The 18,318-nt window shown below is 42.2% G+C and overlaps 1 long non-coding RNA gene across 1 annotated transcript in view; it reads right to left on the bottom strand.

The window, feature by feature from the left end:
* LOC130595204 (uncharacterized) overlaps positions 1–18,318 on the bottom strand; it is a 162,641-nt gene that overhangs the window by 12,076 nt on the left and 132,247 nt on the right. Inside the window, exon 3 of the long non-coding RNA XR_008971251.1 lies at positions 7,730–7,904. This is a non-coding gene — a long non-coding RNA (uncharacterized LOC130595204). The remainder of the gene's footprint in view (positions 1–7,729; positions 7,905–18,318) is intronic.

The raw sequence follows: 18,318 nt of genomic DNA, 5'->3' as shown, positions 1-18,318 counted from the left end.
ATCGAAATGTACAAGGCGCAGAGTAAAATCTGTGAGATAAACTTGGCACAACAAGATAGCAGAATTACAGAAAAAGGAGTTATTATCAAGGAGTTGGGTTGCTTGAAGGAATGAAAGCTGGACCAAAGCCACTTACTTAATGCCTAACCTCAGCACACAGAGCTTTCTGCCAGCTCTGTGAAGACAGACAACTTCCGAGCAGGCCTGCTTTCTTGCTGTTGAGTTATTGATGGTCACTCACGGTGGCAGAAAATATTTTTGTGTTTAGAATTAAGAAGAGTGGGTTGAGGCCCCAAATCTGAAGGAGAAGAAGAGAAAGCAGAAGTCCTTTATGTGTGACTTGAGCTACCGCGAGCACAGGGTGGGTCCTTAACTGTTTTCAAGGCAAATTACACAGCTGAAGAGTCAATGAGTGCTGAACACTGACAGAAATTAAGGGGCAAGGAATAAATACGGAGCTCTGAAACGAAAGATACAGTTTCTGGTCCTGACTTTTTCACCAGTTTATCATGTTAGATTATCAGTTAGCCCCTAAATGTTATAGAGGCTGCATGCACACCTGCACATCTCTAGTTACAAGTGCAGTCACCATAGCTGCAGGTATATTTGCCTGTTATATATTTAGATCCTGATCTTACATATGTGCTTCACTTTATACACGTAGCTGTAGTGATTTCAGTGGAACTATTATTACTTGCATGAGTAATGATAAATGCATAGATCTGTATTTACATGGATGGATTTACATGGATCTGTATATACATGGATCTGAGATCACACTGTCCCTGGGAAAATTTTTCCTTACTCAGTTAAATAGCACATGCCCCAGCAAATTCTGAGCACTAGTGTTCTGGGGGCTTTCAAATTCAAGAGAGCCACTCATGTACAGGGCATGATTTGTCTGTCTCTTCTGTACAAAAGGAGATGACAGTGGCTTCAGCATTTTTGTACTTCCCAGAAGAAAAACTGACCCCAACAATAAAACATCTGACAGCCGGGGTGCAGACTGTGTTCTAACAGCTATTGCCAGATTCCAGTTCCACAAAATACTTGAGTGCATCACAGAGTCATAGACTGGTTTGGATTGGAAGAGACCTTAAAGCTCCTCCAGATCCAACCCCTGTCACAGGCAGGGACACCTTCCTCTAGAGCAGGTTACTCGAAGCCCCCTCCAACCTGGCCTTGAACACTGCCAGGGATGGGGCAGCCACAGCTTCTCTGGGCACCCTGTGCCAGCACCTCAGCACCCTCACAGGGAAGAGCTTCTGCCTAATATCTAATCTAAATCTCCCCTCTGTCAGTATGTTTCATATACCCTCTTTCAGGGTATGTTCTACCAGAGCAGAAGCAAAACAATGCTCGATACGAGCTGTAAGGTTTTGGATGTGCCAAATGCTCTCCTGAAACACATCCTTCTAGAGCTTCAGGTATAGCTGATTGGCCCCTGGATTATACTGCTGTGATACAGCTGTAGCATGGGCGGAAGCCCTGGGAAGGAAACCATGATAGAAAAGGCAGGTGTCCAGAAAGATGATGAATGAGATGGACTCAACCAGGCCCAAAGGAATCCTGATTTCTTACTGTGCTGAAGGAGCCCATCCAGCTTGCATGTTGGCCAGGTCTGGCAAGCCAACATTTCAGAACACGGTGTTAGTACCTGGCTGTTGATCAAAGGATTCTTAAGCAACAACCCATTCCACATCAGCAAGATGCCAAGAACCATGGACTTCTATGGGCTGGAAGACAACTGATAAAGCAGGTGCTGAGAAAAGCAATGATGCCTGCATTGGGCAATCTAAGAGCTACTAATGGCTACTGGAAAATGTTATTTTTACTTTAGTTCTGCAATTGCTTAAGCCTGGCTCGCTGGAGGCTCACAGGGACACAGCGTTTGCACGGGGCTTGCCTTTCTTCTTTCTGCACAGCATTTTGTTTAGATGTCAGGGGAAAACCATGACTCCTTGGTAGTTCTTCCTCTGCCAGTAACAAATACGGGTCAACTGCACCTTTCTCCAGAATTGTCTCCTGTGGATTTTGGCTTGTGAGGGACGGGTACACTCAGAACAGGTGTGAATGATGCAACTGAACCTCTTGTGATACAGCCCCATGCGTGGTTGTAGGAGATTCAGTTCTTGAGCTGGGCTGACAGATTAGAAAGGGATTTGCATGAAGGACAAGAAGACAGATCTCCATGTGCTGAAGAGGCCTGAAAAGAAGGAAGTGATACCAAACAGCACACAGTTCTGGGAAGGCTATTGCAGGCCGTGGCAGTGTTGGGAACCGTTTCCAACAGACAGACAATGAACTATTTTCCCACTGATTTCATGGTAACGTGAAGTGAAAATTCCACTCCTGTGTTTTTCTGCCAAGTCCTTAAAGGCAAAACTTTAGCAAATGGCTCCTGCTTTTGCATTGATTCACTGACAGGTGCTCTTCTGCACGGGTCCTGCAAGAGCTTTATTACCAGAGGTACACTGACTATTAAGCAGCCATAAGCTTAACCTGGTATTTACTGTAGGACTGTGCCTTTTTATTGCGCAGAGGGAGGGAACTCCCTTCTCAGCCCTCCAGGTGGTCCCTTCAGGGCAGGGTTGAGGCACATTGGTGAGAAGGGGTGGGGTTGGGTGGGAGAGGCTTTCATTGCTGCCCTACCTGTTCTGGGCATAAATTGAAATGATCAGTCTTTAAACCCTGCCAATTAGGCATGCTTTACTGGCATTAGAGTCAGTTTACTATGATTGGTAAAACTAAAATGTTCCTTTTAAAGTAAAAGAGAGGCAATATCCTGCTGTAACACAAGTAACTCCTGGAAAAGGGGTATCAGGGTGCAGCAGTGCAGTCTGTGGGGTGCCTGCCCTAGCCCAGGCAGGCAGGAGCAGGGCAGCATTCTGCAGTGCAGAACAGCTCAGGGACAGCCTCCTCCTAACACGTTTGCATATCCCCTTCCAGCAGCGACTGTCTATCAGGGAGCAGGGCAGCAGGATGCAGGCTGCAGCCCCCTCCCCCCGCAGCATCCTCTCCTCTCCTATTCCACTTCAAGGTAGCATTAGATATGGGAAAAATAAAAGTAGAGATAAAAATCAAAATAGCGATAACCCTTTCCTGGGCTCCGTCTGCCAACAAAGCTCCACTTACTTGGGAGAGCAAAAGGAGATGCTTTTACAAGACTATGAAACTGCTAATCAAGGTAGTGCGTGTGCTCTCAAGTTAGTACTTTCCTAATCTGATCAACAGATCCATGTACTGAAGAGGCACTATGGACCTTTTGGTCCAACGCTTCTTGGTTTCTGCAGGCTGAGGCAGATACCATTCTATTTGTCACACACTGGGGGTTATCCTGATTACTATAAAGGCCAGAAATGATGGGGTTGGCTTTCTTCCTCAAAGAAAAGTTATCTTTGCAGCACGTGTTTCTGCCTCTGAAAATAGGGGTATGCTGTGCTGCCATGAAAACCACAAGCTGGCTTCATCCTCATCTGTATTCACAGAAGGAGAAGGTGAGGACCGTCTCCCAACAGCCCTGTATTGCTTTCCTGTGAACCACTTTGTCTCTGCTGGTCAAACATAAGCATTTCTGATATCAGCATTTCAGGCCTTCAAAACAGGCTTTGCTCTGAGAAGGGCTTGTCACTGGCAATTATGCAGGAGGGTTTTTTTTAGGAAATGAAGGGGACAAATGGAAAAATTATTTATCCATGTAAAACTCATTTCATATTGCATAAAGCCCCGCTCTGAGGTGTGCTGGCTTTCATGTGCCTTTCACTCACCTCCTGCATCCAAAGCTTGTCAAGATCCATGGGAGTTTATCATCTAATCACTCTTGTGCACAATCCAGGGCAGAAAAGCCCACTTGTTATAAGCTTCTTTACAAATGCACTCCTAGGTTCTTCCCTCCTCCACCTACCACCATGTCTTGAGGAGAAGGGAGGTGAATGTGACCTCCAAACAAACACCTCTCTAAGCTAATTTGTGCTCTTCTCCAGCCTCTAAGATGAAACATTAGCTAGAGATCTCAGGAGGGCTTTGGCCACACTACACAGCTCAGTAAACTGGTGGGACCTGGCATGTGCAGGAGGGTGCTGCACTGGCTGTGTACTAAATATTAAGCCCAGATGGTCGCTTTTCAGCCTCTGCTGCAGACTCTGTCCCACATTAATTAGGTAGAAGGGATGACCTAGTGATTCTGGAGAAAGGAAAGCAAGGTCCTGTATCTGCCATTGCTGCAAACTTGTTGCAGGATCTCGGGCAAGTTACCTCACCTTTCTTTGCTTCAGTTCTTTACCTGCCAATAGATACTTCTGGATGTGTCTCAGGTACTATTTGTTTAAAGAAGTGTGAAATATGGGCTATGAGGCCTTAACAATACCACCTATTAATTATTTACAGTTTATACTAAGAGCTAAAAATAGAAATGAATTCAGCTGGGAAAGTCTTCTGGCAAAAATGACTGGAAGCACAACTGTCCCTCACTCCAAACGCTTTCCAGGCAGTAATGTGACCACATGGAGTTTGGCTCATTATGTATGTAAAATAGGCAGATGCTATTAGAAAGTAATTTTTTTTCACCCAGTGACTACAGAAGCCTGTTCCTCATGATGAAATCCTCTGCAGGGGCCATATTTTTACCATGCCTCATACTTCTCAAGGTATTTGAAATCACGCTCAAGGCTGGATACTGTCTTCCCTTTTCTCTCCTTGAATGAGCTCTGCTTTCACAGAACTGCACTGAGGCCTCAGCATTTCCCTTTTTGAATACACTTCCTTTTCACAGTATATAATTCCTGATGTTGGGGGGCATCACCACAATTTTAAGTATGTAGTAACACCCTGTTCAGAAACAACAGATCATGGTAATAAACCATCGACATAATTAGGAGACTTGTCAAACAACATGGGAAAGGACTGAATGGAGTTCATAAAAGCATTTTCAAGAGGCTGGTGGAAGTGTTTTAAGAAAAAAGAAATTAGCAGTGTTTTGTATTATTAAGTGTTTTGCATAGCAGAACATTAATTAGCACTGGAGAGAACACACTCTTCTGGAATGCCCATGTGCGGCCCATTATATCCCATTTTTCCCTCTGAGTCATCTCTCCTCAGCCACCAATTCCGTGCGAACAGGAGCAGTCACAGTGGGATCAAGTTGAGTGACTTACCTGTGTGAGTAAGCAGCCACAGAGGGAAATTTCCCCTTGAGCAGTGGCCATGGAACCACTGGCAAAACCTGGAGAAATAACTTTTCTGGGCAAAACATAATCCCATTTTTGGATATTGTTATTTTTACTTTCTGATTTTCACTTTAGGAATTCTATTATGCTAAAAATGTGTCTCCATTCAGCTATACACATCAGAAGTCTGTATGTACTCCAGAGTGATGATCTGAGACATCTGGCACTTACACTTGGGGCCTTCCTGCATGGGACAAATCGCCCCGATGAAGAGAACGCACATTTCCAACATCTAAGCGAAACAAATAACAAAATAGCCCCTGGTGTGCTTAAGCCCTAAAACTGCACAAGCAAGTTAGCAAGGCCAAATCCAGCTCTCTCCAAGTCTAGGTGAAAGGTCACCCATGAATCAGGAAGCAAATTATTGAGTTACCAGCATTGCAGCAACAGAATAAACTCTCACCAGCTGCTTGACTGACAGTGGGATATCACCCCCAGCTACTGGCAACTGTCCTTTCATCATTAACCTTCATTAAGGTGGCCATCTCCAAACCAAACAAATGCACAGTTCAGTTGCTAATATAAAAGACATCAATTAGATTTATATAAGAGTGTTGCAAAATATTAAATAATAAAGGTTGCTACCAAACAACAGCAGAGGATTCATCACCCTCGCTCCTCAAACAGGCAAAGCCTGGGTATTCTGGGGAAATTAACACCTTGACTGCTGGTAACGCTCTGCGCATCTGATGTGTGGGAGAAGGGGTACCGCTGGCATCCGTGGTCTGTCTAAATCTGGCAGCAAGGCTAAGGTTGGCACTTAACTGCATGAATCACCAACTACTGAAATTTAAAAGCTTGCATATGCAAATCACTAATTAAAGACATTAGCATAGTCAGTTACCCAAACTGTAATCTTAATCGTATCTCCAAGTGAGGCATGCAATCACACACCCATTTTGCAGATTTGCATTTGTGAGCTTGGTTTCCCGAGAGCTAGGGCCAGAAACTAGTCTAATAACCAATTTTAGCTCGTGTGGTTCCAGGAAGGAAAAAGAAGAGTGAAAGTGTGGAGTGGCTTCCTCCCTGAAAAGTAATAGGGAATTGTACAAAATCAGGAACTGATGTGGACAGCGAATGATAACTGAGAGGCCTTGATGGTGAGCTACGCATCCTGTCCTTTAATCTAATGCCCATCTTGGTGACTCTTGACACAAACAACATGGATTTCCCTCTATTAGCAAATATTCAGAGACGGGAAAAGACTATGTGCCAGATTTTGACTTTACTTACATTGAATTACCTGAGATTAGAATCTGAAACTAGAAACTTTCTTTATACAGTTACAAATAGCTATATTATGCAGTTTTAAGGGGTTAAGAAAAGGAGGAAATCATAACCACAGAAGTCGTAAAGGCAACTTATCCCAAGCCAAATAGTTTTGTTTCTAATGCAGGGCTTTAATTATAACATGTCATATAATGATGACATAGTGCTATAATAGGCAAATATAATGCATTAATCTGATATTATACTCTGGCTTTAACAATAGGTGCAGCGAACCAGCCTTAGTGGATAACTCATTCAGAACCTATCTGCACACTCCACCTAGATACTTATCTGCCTCTTTAATTAAGTGGAGGGAAACTTCTTGAGGCCATACCCATAAAGCCAGTCTCTGATGATAGCAGAGTTACTGGAAGCCTTTGGTAATCGTTTACACCCACATATTGTGGTTAGCTTCCAACTTTGGCTCTTTCCTTCTTGCTCTGGAACCACCTATTTATCCCCTAGTGTAAATCCCCTAGTGTTTTTGTACCAAAAGGGGGACAAAAAACCTCTGGGGGTTGGTTTGAGCAACACGCCAACATACTGTCATTGGCCTCCTCGGGATGGAACCAGGCTTCTTAATTGCAGTGGTGAAAAAAAGAGTTTGGCAAATTTTTCACTTACCATCTACTTCTTGAAACAGTAGCAACAGGCTGCATCAGTGAACACAGGATGGCCAGTGACACCTTTCACCATGCACATTCCCAAGGTTGTCCTCAGTGTGTGCTCATGGCAATCAGAGACACTACAGCAACCAACTTCAGAAGAAGCAGGACTGGGCCTGTGGGATAAAATCATCTTTCCTGATTCCATGGGTCCTGTCTAACTTTGTTTACATTGAAAAAACACCCTTTTCGGCTTCTTCAAACACAGTTTGTAGGATTTGCACACTAAGCTAAAAACAAGAGTTTAACTGATAACATTAGTTTGGAAAAGGTGGTTCCCTGAGTTGCAGTGCTTGCTCTCTACTAGGATTTTTTGAGACAAATATCCTGCTCTGAAGCAGTCATATACAGAAGTCATAAAGAACAAGCATGTAAACAGCATCTGAAGAAAGCACAGGGACAGCGATCTTGAGGCCATGTGAGATAACTTGCTCAGGTGACAGAAGTGTACCACAAGTAGTATAGTCCCTGTAGCAGAATAAAGGCAGGCAACATGGGGTTCCTATCCTTCAGTACTAGCTAAGCAAGCCACACAGGATGAGCACAACCAAAATGGCTCTGACAGCTTACCGCCTCCTTTGCCTTTTTCTCTCCTTCTGTGGCTCACTTCCGTACTCTCCTCCGATCTTTTCCAGTATGAAAGGCTCTGCTAACGACCTTTGAACAGATCATGTTGAGAATGTCACTGCAGACCTTCTTAATCTTATGGTGGCGCCTAGATAATATGGTGATGGGTACTGAAATGCTGAAAAACAGACAGACAGATAGCTAGATAAGATTAGATATATAAGCAATTTAGTCATCATACAGAGCAGCTGACATAAGTTCATTTGTAAAGCCAACTGCTAAAATTGCTTTAGAAGTCCTTACATTTTAATTCTGTTGAAAGACAGACCTTTGATCTGAATTGTTTTGGTGGCATGTGCATTATTTGAATGGAACCTCACCTGACCAGGTAATACCAGACCGGTCATTCCTGGCATACTATTGCCATAGGAGAACAGTGTACATGCAAATCCATACTTACCGATAGCTCAAGGGCAGACAGATAACAGCATCATGGAACAGATACAGACTGAAAGACGAGCATCACTTTATTCTGATATGCAGAATGAATCACAGCTAATAAAAAGCTCAAACAATCATATATATAACTAAAAGTAACCCCAAAACACTTTTAAGTTAAGCACGATCATAAAATAAGAGGAGAAAAAATTACAGATAAGTGTTATTGCTTCTCTTTTTCATTAATATTTATTAATTTACACTGAGGGATACGGAGGAGGAAGAGAAATAAAACAGACCTGTCAGATTTGTCATTGTTTATAAACAATTTTATATTCCAGGTATTAGCAAAACACTGGGATGTTTGTTCTGCATTCACTGCAGGGAAAATGATTTACATTCACATGTGATGTTCTTTTAATTTGGCATTAAAAACAATAAATTCAAAGGCACTTCCTAGGGCAGTTTATTTTTGAAGTGGGTTGTTTGTTTTCACTCTAAATCTGAGGCCATGGTAATATTCCCAACTATGGAAGAGGGAAGAGAGTTAATATGAAAGTGTAGAGTTAGTGCTTGGTTTTATCTGAGTGGCATTCACCCCAGCACAGCCACTTTGCACCACTAAAGCAAAACCTGTGCATCAGTGCATGGCTGAACCACAGATAAATGTTTGCATGTCTTAATGAGTGATGGCTGACACTCTCAGAAGATTCTGTGGTTGAATTAGAATAAGCATTCAAAAAGTTCAAATGTTAATCTAAGCCTCTTTGGTTTATAATGATAGAAGTCTGTCTCTAGAGCTGGCTTACTCACTCTGTTTTTAATATAACCTGACTGAAGCTGGGCTTGAACCGCTGCACAAACAGCCACTGTCATGAAAAGCAGCTCCCTCCTTCGTACCCACTCAAAATCAGTAATTGCAGGTGTGCAGAGGGATCAACTGATTGAACAGCAGTCTCCAGACAGTGCTTGCCACAGTCTTGTGTCCTGTGATATTTTACCTTTGCTTGTGCTCAGCTCTAAGGCTTGAAGTCTAGATTAATCTTACTGTACTGTTAGAATCCCTGTTTCCTTGACATTTGGGAAGCTTAACCTCTTTTTGAAGGTACCTGCATCTCACTGGTGACTACAGTGAAGGAGTCCTAATTTGAGCATCTCATTTATTTGCCTGTACTTTGGAAGGATCAGGGTCCAGCTGTCTTGTGAAATGCCCAATGTTATGGTATCTCCCTGAGCAGCAACCTGTCCCCCATAGTAGTATGTTATGGGCTCCTTCCAGCCAGTTTTCCTGCACGTTGGTGTATGTCCTGGTTTTGTCTGGGACAGAGTTAATTTTCTTGCTAGAAATTATTAGAAGGGATGGTAAGACAGGAGACTTGATTCTCCAGATCATATACAATATACCTAAAGCCTGATTCCCCACTGTCTCATGACTGTGCAATCAAACCCATGGACTTACAGCAAGTCCACAGGGTGTGTAAGATGCTTTCTAGCACATCTGGAAGTGCCAGGCTCTCAGTCTTCATAACTAAAAGTAATGGAGGATGAGGACAGTAGTTACAACTATTGTACTTTGATGCCTAATGTCTGCATGAGAGAATATTGGGCTTGTTATGCATGAATTCAACATCTGCAAAGTTGTCTGTCTTGGACATAAATGGAGTAAGTGTGTATTTCCCTTGCACCCCTCATGCCAAACGTGCAAATCAAGCACAAAAGTATGTCATTAGCTGAGACAACCATTTAAAATGGGTATTGAAATGTATTATGTAGCAAAGTGCTAAAGAACATAGTTTTAATGCCTAGAAAACAAAACTGGGCAGAAACTTGTTCAGTGGTGGTAGTTATACCAGAACCAGTAAAAAGGATTAAAACCATTAGTCCCATTAAACAGCCCAATTCAGGCAAAGGGATGGTAATGGACTTCCGTGAACCTGTTTGCAGTGATAACAACAGTTCTTCCTACGGCATCATGCGCTCCCAAAGCTTTGAATGAGTAACTGTAGCTAATGAATAACAGCACTTTTAAATAAAATCTTATTGACAAACAAAAGAATAATAAAGAAAGTTAATACTTTTTTTTAAAATTTATTTTAGTTGAAGCTTAGAAAAGTTTAGGTTGGAGTTTTGGTTGAAGGTTTGGTTGCTGCCTTTTCCCCTTTTATCTGAACCAGCTCACTCAGACATAATCTTCATCATCTAAACCACATGATTAGCACACAAAACAACTTCGGAGCAAGCCAGGTCCAAGCAGGAAGCTGCAAGTACTATCATGTTTTCATGACATTAGCCAGCAAAATAACTGTGGTTTCTTCATTTTTTTTTTTGATTTTTTTGCTTCTTTTTTAATTCTCCACATTTATGTTTTCCTTGAAAGGAGCCTGTGGTTTTGTTTCTTCTTTGTGTTGGAAACCTTCAGATTTACAATCTCATTCCCAGAGGGAATGCTTATTCTCCTAGACAATCCCCACAAGACTGGGGCAGGCCTGGACCCTTCTGCAAAATGGCTAAGGATGACTCCGGCTCTGCTCAGGTTTGTCAGTCAAACCAAACCATCCAGCCAGAGAGCACCTCTCCCATCTGGTCCAGTTTAAAAGCAGGCAGCTATGACTGTATCATGTGAGGAGGCTGGTCCTGCTGGTGTGTATTAGGCTTGTTCAAAATATTCCATCTGAATTGGCTGTCCTGAGAAAAGAGATGCTTCTTTACTTCTTCTGGGATCTCAGTGGGTTTTAGGTGGGAATTCTGCACTAAGCTGCTCAGGTCACAGCAGTTCTGGGCATGTCTAGACATAAAGTTGCTGGTAGTGGAAGAAATGTTATCCTGAGCAGGGAGGAACCTACTGCGTTGTAGGTGCTTAAGTCCTCTTTTGCATCTGGCCCTAACTTGCAAGAGGGGAAGAGCCAAGTGCTCAAAGGCAGCTTGTATTTTATGGCTATAAATCATGCAAAAAAATATGGACTCAATAATTTTGTACCTGCATTTGTATTCGAGGTGAGGGAGAGCCTTGACCAGGCAGGGAGAGACTCTGATTCTCTGCCTTTTCTCTGCTCTGTGGATTCAGAAAGGAAGCGAGGTGTCATGCCAGCAGAAATTATAGCTCCCATGTGTGTCATGCACTCCTATGCGAAGCTCCGTGGTTGGTATACTGGGTTCTTGTTGGGCAATGGCATGGAGAAGGCTGGTTTCCTTGGAACATTTTCTGTTCATTGTACTGTTCCTTCCCAGCATTTCACAAGCCACCACAAAGAAGACGACAAAAAGGGGGGAAAAAAACCTTCTTAAAATGAATTATGTGTGTCTTCCCTCGCTGCCCCAACAACCTTGGCAAGCTCAATGGAGCCACGCAGAACTGGTCTTTGCTGGATGTTACTCTTTGCACAATTTTATAATTATGGGGAGTCCACATGATGGAATGGTGAAAGCACAAGGAGGGAACTCAGGACTCTTCACCTTCATTCCTGGTTCTGCCACCAAGTTGCTCTGCTCATCGACACTGCATATATAAACTCTTACGGTTGTCCCATTGGCATGAACCTTGTTTTATGTATTTGCTGCTTCTGTCATTTCTAGGGCTACCTGTGCTCCAATCAAAACAGTAGCAAAATGTCCCAACTAATCTGTAAATCAAACTATAAACCTAAGAACTATAACCTCTCTGCTCTGATTCAAAGCCTATTAAAAGACAACACGAAGACATCTGTTTGCTCCAGTGTACTTTAGGTTACAATGCAGGTTCTTGATCAGGTGGAAAAGAGAAGGAAGGCCACTAGAGCTCAAGGAAGCAGTGGGAGAACTACAATATATATTAATAGGAAGTAAAAACACCCTCAAGGAATGCTGAAAGCGAGACTTCTGCCAAGGCTTGGCTAGTTTAGGGACCCATCTTTTGCATCTTCTTGGCTCAACCTAGGAAGAAAACAGCTTCCTGTCTTAACTCCTTAATGCGAGCTCCGTATTAGTAATTTGCAGTACTTTTCATACCTGAAAGAACAACTCAGTTCTACTTTCATGGCAAAATTCCCAATGATTTCATTGTGAGCACAGCACAGCTCACATCCTCTTATTCTCTGCTGTTGGGTCTTTTTCACATCCTTCCACGCTGTGAGGCTTCACTGGTCTTCTCCGACTCATGCTCATTCTTGGTCTCTTTCTTTGACACAGGTTAAGAGTTGCTAACTCCATCTAAAGATTGTATTGGTCTCTGTAGCAACCAAAATGTAAAAAGAAGCAATTGATTCAAACACTGTCTTCTGGTTCCACTCAAGACATCTCCTGCTTATAGTGACAACGTGTTTTCTTCTTGCTTGTCAGCATAAGCCTCACAGTCAACTTCAGCTGTTCTCAGATGGGGCTTATGGAGGAGAACAGGCATCTGGACAGTCCTCACTACCACACTTGCAGAAGTAGTCTGTAAATGTAGCATGTGATCATCCCAAAGCACAAACACAAAAATGAAGAAAAGAGTGAACCAAAAACCTATTAGTGTTCTTGAAAATGAAATCTCATGATCTCACTACGTAGCACTGCTATTTCAGTACTGTGGATTTAAAAACAGTACTAAATTTGTGGTACTTCTTTAAGTATCTACTTCCCTGGGGTTGGTACCTACAACTGCCCTCTTTGCCTTTCAAAATCCTCTTTTAAATTAACAAAGCGGTTTCAAACAAGCGGAAGGCTATATATAGATGCTGGAAAGTTTATGCAAGATTTTCCCAAAGTTATTTTAAAGTCTTTACCAAAATAAAAACTGCAAAGATGCGTAACCAGGATCCACTTATAACCATGTCATCTCTAACCCATCTGCTGTCATGGCACAAAATGAAGGAGTTTGAGGAATATGGACACGGATTATATAAGGAGATGCTTTCGGTTGTGATCAGAGATGGCTTTTTCCTTCTAAAAATACACTAAATTTGATTCACTAGCAGCAGTGACAAAAAAAAGATGTTTTGGTTCATAAGGAAACACTTTGATTCAAATATTTAATTTTGCTTTAAGGGTTTCTAAAAATATAATAAAGTGCTAAACTAAAATGGAAACTCTGAATCCCAAAGCTAAAACATTTCACTTAGAAAATGCTAAACTTGTATAATTTGATCTGTTTGGCATTTCAGGGTGATATAACTGAAATAGTCAGTTGAAACTGGTTCAGTTCACAAAGCATCTCCCTAGATTTGAACATTTTGGTTAAGATTATCTGATAATAAATACAGGGAGGATGTTATAATGAAGAAATAATGTGCTGTCAGAATCAGGATTTCAGTGTTGCCAAATACAGGTCTGTAATGGCATTTTACTGCATTACTTTATCAATGATATTTACAGAACTCTCAGCTGAAAGGTGGAGTGGGTACAGTAAGGAGTAGGTCATGGCTGACTTTTAGTATATTATTAGCTATGGCCAAGCTGAACAAATCTGCAAACTCCACTTGAAGGGAAAATACCATGCACATTTGTGATGCCACAGAAATAAAGTATCATAATTAAACCCGTGGTTCTTCTCCCTCAAGATTTTCTTCAGGCCTGTCCTCAAAATGAATCCTAGGCAGGTAATTTCTTGTTTACCCACATGACATTTAAGCAGCATATTTAACACACTTGCAGTTCATACTTTAAATTCAAACATAACATCAATCCAACAATTCTTGGCAAATATCAGGCAGCAGTGGAGTGTCAAGAATTCAAGGAAACTCCGATCTAATTTAAATGGTGCTGCTCTCAAAAGCTGGCAACAAGGAGTGCATCTTCTTAAAATGTTTCTATTAGAAGCTGATGTTTATGATCGCTCTCAGCTTGGCAAGAAAAACAGTCTTCTAAACATTTACATTTCACATTCTTCAGGACAGTTGAAAAATGTTGGCTTGCAGATCCCCACACTGCAGAGAGGTTGTGAGGAATGTTACAGTAGAACGTTAAGAGCCATGCACTTTTCTTGTCCTTTGATTTACTGTGTGGCAGGTTTTATACCAGTTGTGTTCCTAATGTTGTCTGTCCTGATTCGAGTATCACTCAAACAACATGGGCCTGGGTTTATTTTTCTAGCTAATAAAACCAAAGTAAACTCATTTATTAATAATACTTTGTAATAATGTTACAGTCACTATTTGGAGACTTTCCCATTTGAATATATTCACTATGATCTGTTGCAAAACTCCCCAGCCGAGTCAGAAAATGAGCATTTTTAAGAGAAGAGGCCTGTGAAGAGGGGCTGTTAGTGTTCCGTTTGTCCAAACACTATGGCCATGTACTGGTTGCCTACAACTCCGATCACAATGTACAGACATCAGCACAAAAATGAGAATATAATGTAGAACCCGGTCAGTCCCTCTGGCTCCATGTAACTACTGTCATGAGTAACTGCCATGCTTGAGTAAGACTTGTGTGTTCTGGCTGCTGTGTCCCACACACTGTGGCCCCAGTGCACAGTCCTGGTGAGCTCTCACACATGGCACCATTAAAGCTAGCTGGACTGGCTGCTTGTACTTGCCTACTTGCTCCCTTGCACATGGATTTCCCAATCTGACCAAACCTAATAGCATTAGAAATAAACACACAATATAGCATTGGCTTATTCTTCACCAACAGCACTGCTTTCAAAGCACAGTTAGATTGTAGATTAGAGGTGCATAAATGTCTTCAGTGTGTTCCCCACTCCACAAATCACTGGAGGATATGTATGAATCTTACTGACATAGTTAAATGAATTGCTGAATTAGGACAGATCCATGGGATATGATGAAGTCCTAAACACTGCCAACTCCCAGGAAGGTCACTGAGAGTTGATGGTACCTAGGACTGAATAAATACAAGAACATGAATAATCTTCTGTATGCAAATCAACCTACTGCAGTGTTGCAATCGGTAGGAGTCCCCAGACTGGACTGCCTGTGTGGGTAAGCTCACTCATGGCCTGAGGATCTGCAGAATCAGGCTTGGTGGTATGCGCTGGCTGCCTGTGCACTATCATTTTAATTCAGCTTGCTAAGGTGTGTGCAATCTCTGTTAAGGGACACGTAAGCCACAATCACAGTGGCATCGAGTCAGCTGCTTCAGGTCTGGGCCATTTTGCTGTCAGCTGAAGATGTGAGGCTTGATGGAAGTGGCTTGTTCTAAGGCACTTGAATAACGACTGAAATTTGCTGTATGCCTTGCTGCTAGCAGTAGTAGTGCAGAACTCGAAGCAAGGGAATTTTACAAACTGTGAATACAAATTGTAGGTGTGAAGTTTTAATTGGGCATAATTAGGCAACGATATAAACAAACTGTACACACGTAATGACCTCCATCAGAGGTGCTCAGATAACTTAGAAAGGGTATTAAAGTCTCATCAAAACATGATGCTGTGACAGTATTGCAGAGACCCCCTGAAGCAGCTGTAAACTACCTTGTCTGGGCCATGGCAAAAAGCCTGGGCCTTACTGCTGCCGGCATGGTAAGATCAGGGGTGCATTCCCTTTTGGCAGCTCCCAGTTAGCCGCAGGATTGTGTTGTTCAGGGAGGTGCTTTTATTCGGTAGGATAAAAGCTGGGTCTTGCTGGCTTACATCAAACTTGTTTGGGAATATTTGCAAACTCATGAAACAAAAGACAATGCCTCTTGACACAACATTTTTAGCGAAATTCTGTACAAGAACTCTCTAATTCCAGAATAAAAATGACCACACAAAGAGTGACTCAAAACTAACTCCCTGCCAGCCTTTAGAAACTGAAAGTCCCATTTTAAAGTGGAAGGCACTTACAAAAGCCCCATGTTTTTATTTAGCTTGTTATTTCCAGTGTGTACATCCCCTAGAGCAGACACCCAAAATCAAATGCAGTCAGGGGAATCTCAAGGTACCCAGTGACAGTTGCCTCATTTCAAGATAAGCACCCAAAATCAAATAAGGTCAAATGAACCTCAAGGTGCTCAATGACTCATTCCAAAGCAGACATTAAAACCAAAGCATCTCTGCAGGTTTTTGGAAATCTTAGCCTAAGCGGCTGGGGCAGATGACGAAGCTGAGGAATTCCTGTTCTCATAGATATGTCTTCTCAGAAGAACTTTTTATCAACTAATAATTTATATCATAGAGATTAGCATATAGAGGTCTCTAGGAATCCGGTAACACATCATGAATCGTAACTTAATAGAACCTGTGTATAACCGGTGTCTTGAATAACACTAACAACTCTGTAGAAAGAAATGAAGGGAGCAGCTTGGAGTGGGTGGGAAGCAGTAGCCTGCAGGCTAGCTATGAGGAAGGGAGAAATAATAAGGCACCTAGTTCCTGGGAAGGGCCAGCAGGTGCATTTGTAGAGGTCACACACCTTCTGGTCAATTAGGTCTAAATCCAGAGGAACCACTGGTAAAACATCCATGGCTGCTGGCTTTGGTAAAAGCCAATTAGAGGCATTTATATTATAAAACCTAATTTCTAGGGAACAAAAGTGTGGAGAACTTCAAAGAGTTGCGCAAAGAGAGATGGAGCGTGGTGTATATTCAGGACTGGGACCAATGGAACCCAGTGCCTGAGCATGTGGACGTTCTTTGAGATTGCAGAGAGGGTGGCCTAAAACACTGGCCTCTGGCTGCAAAATTTAAGGCAGAATTGAACTATTTTTTACTTGTTTATTCTACATTTGACTTGTTTACCTCCTCCCAGCCTTGCATCTCAATGTTCAAGTTCAATTGTTCCTAAACGAACACTTGTTTTTCTCCACGGCTTGTCTGACACTGGGGTTAAGGTAACTGAAAGCAAAGCTGTGGTGTTACAATTCCGTGGAGATCACAGACTGAGTCAAAGAAGCATGTGTGGGTAACCTTGAGAACCTGCACCTCAGCACAGCTTCATGACGTTCTTTAGGTGGGAGCTTTTTTGCCAGGCGAAGAACCACTGCAGGAGCTGGGAACGCCAAGGGCCAAGTTTGCCAAGGAGGTCCCTTTATAGGCACAAACAGAGCCCTCTCTGAGGCAGAGACTCCCCATAGCTTCTCCAAGCCACGGTGCTGTACAATAAGTAGACCGAAGTCATACCACGGGTTAGTGACAAAGCTGAAAAGAATCCAGATTGCCAGCTCCCTGTCCTACATGCCAGATGTAGTCCTGCCTTCTCCTGTAGGATAAAAACATCAGGAAAATATTCTAAAAGCTTTCAAGAAGCAGTGTGGATTTTGCTGTTAAAAGGAGGAAACATTATCAAAGGATCAGAAAATTCCACAAAGTAACACAACAGTTGCTATTGCAAAACTCTGGGGGATCTCTTCTGTGGTATAGAGCTATTCAGCAGCTCAGATTCATAGCTGTATTTCTTCGTCCTCCACAGTCATAAAATCTTTTTCCTGTTTTGGCTAAGTTCACTAAGCTCCACTCTTTTGGCTTCGGTGGAAGCCAGACCTTGCCTAAAACGTAGTATTTTTATTGCCCTTTCCATAGAACATTTATGCTGTGTTTATCAGGTTCATTTCTTTTTTTCATTGGAAGTTACTCACACTGCCATGAGTACTGCTTTAATGTCATGAGAATCACACTCTGTAGGGCGCATCCTATGACTGCCTCAAAAATCTCTCCCTGTGGATAATTTGTCTCTGTGAAATAGTCTGGTTCCAACTATTCATCTTTGCCAAGAAGAACAATGCTACCAATTATTCCTACAGTGGAAAATAAATCAGAACTATCATTTGTTTTCTTGCAGTTGGTTGTACATATCCTTCATCAGAAGAAATTTAGCTATGAATTAGAAAAATTTCCTTTCACCTTCCCAGTCTCTCCAGTTTGTGCAGGATTCATAGTAAGCCTATGCATGAGATGAGTTATTTTACCTGGGAGGCAGGAATTGTTCCAAGTTCATACCTGCTCAAGATGTAATTCAGTTTTATGAAGGAGACTGGCATAATGCCTATCTACAAAAAAATCTCCAGCATCATTACATAGAGCACAGAAGAGTTAACAGTGACCCAGTAAAAGAAGATGGTTTTGCAGAGAGAAAAGATCTGTCATTAATGAAAAGAAATGAGGTGAAATTACTGAAAAAGCATTTCTGATCATGCAATCAAGGAAAGATAGAACAAAACTCCAGGGCACAGAGGGAACTGTGAGTACTACCTTGGGGAGAAGGTACAACAGATACTTCTTCAGATAAGGGAATAGCAAAATTCAGTGCCTGAGCTCAGAAA

Source organism: Pezoporus wallicus, unplaced genomic scaffold, assembly GCF_028554395.1.
Source record: "Pezoporus wallicus isolate ANWC-B61680 ecotype Strahan unplaced genomic scaffold, APGP_CSIRO_Pwel_v1 contig_9238, whole genome shotgun sequence".
Classification (NCBI taxonomy): Eukaryota; Metazoa; Chordata; class Aves; order Psittaciformes; family Psittacidae; genus Pezoporus; species Pezoporus wallicus.
The sequence above is the reverse complement of the archived record's forward strand: the minus strand, read 5'-3'. Positions and strand labels throughout refer to the sequence as shown.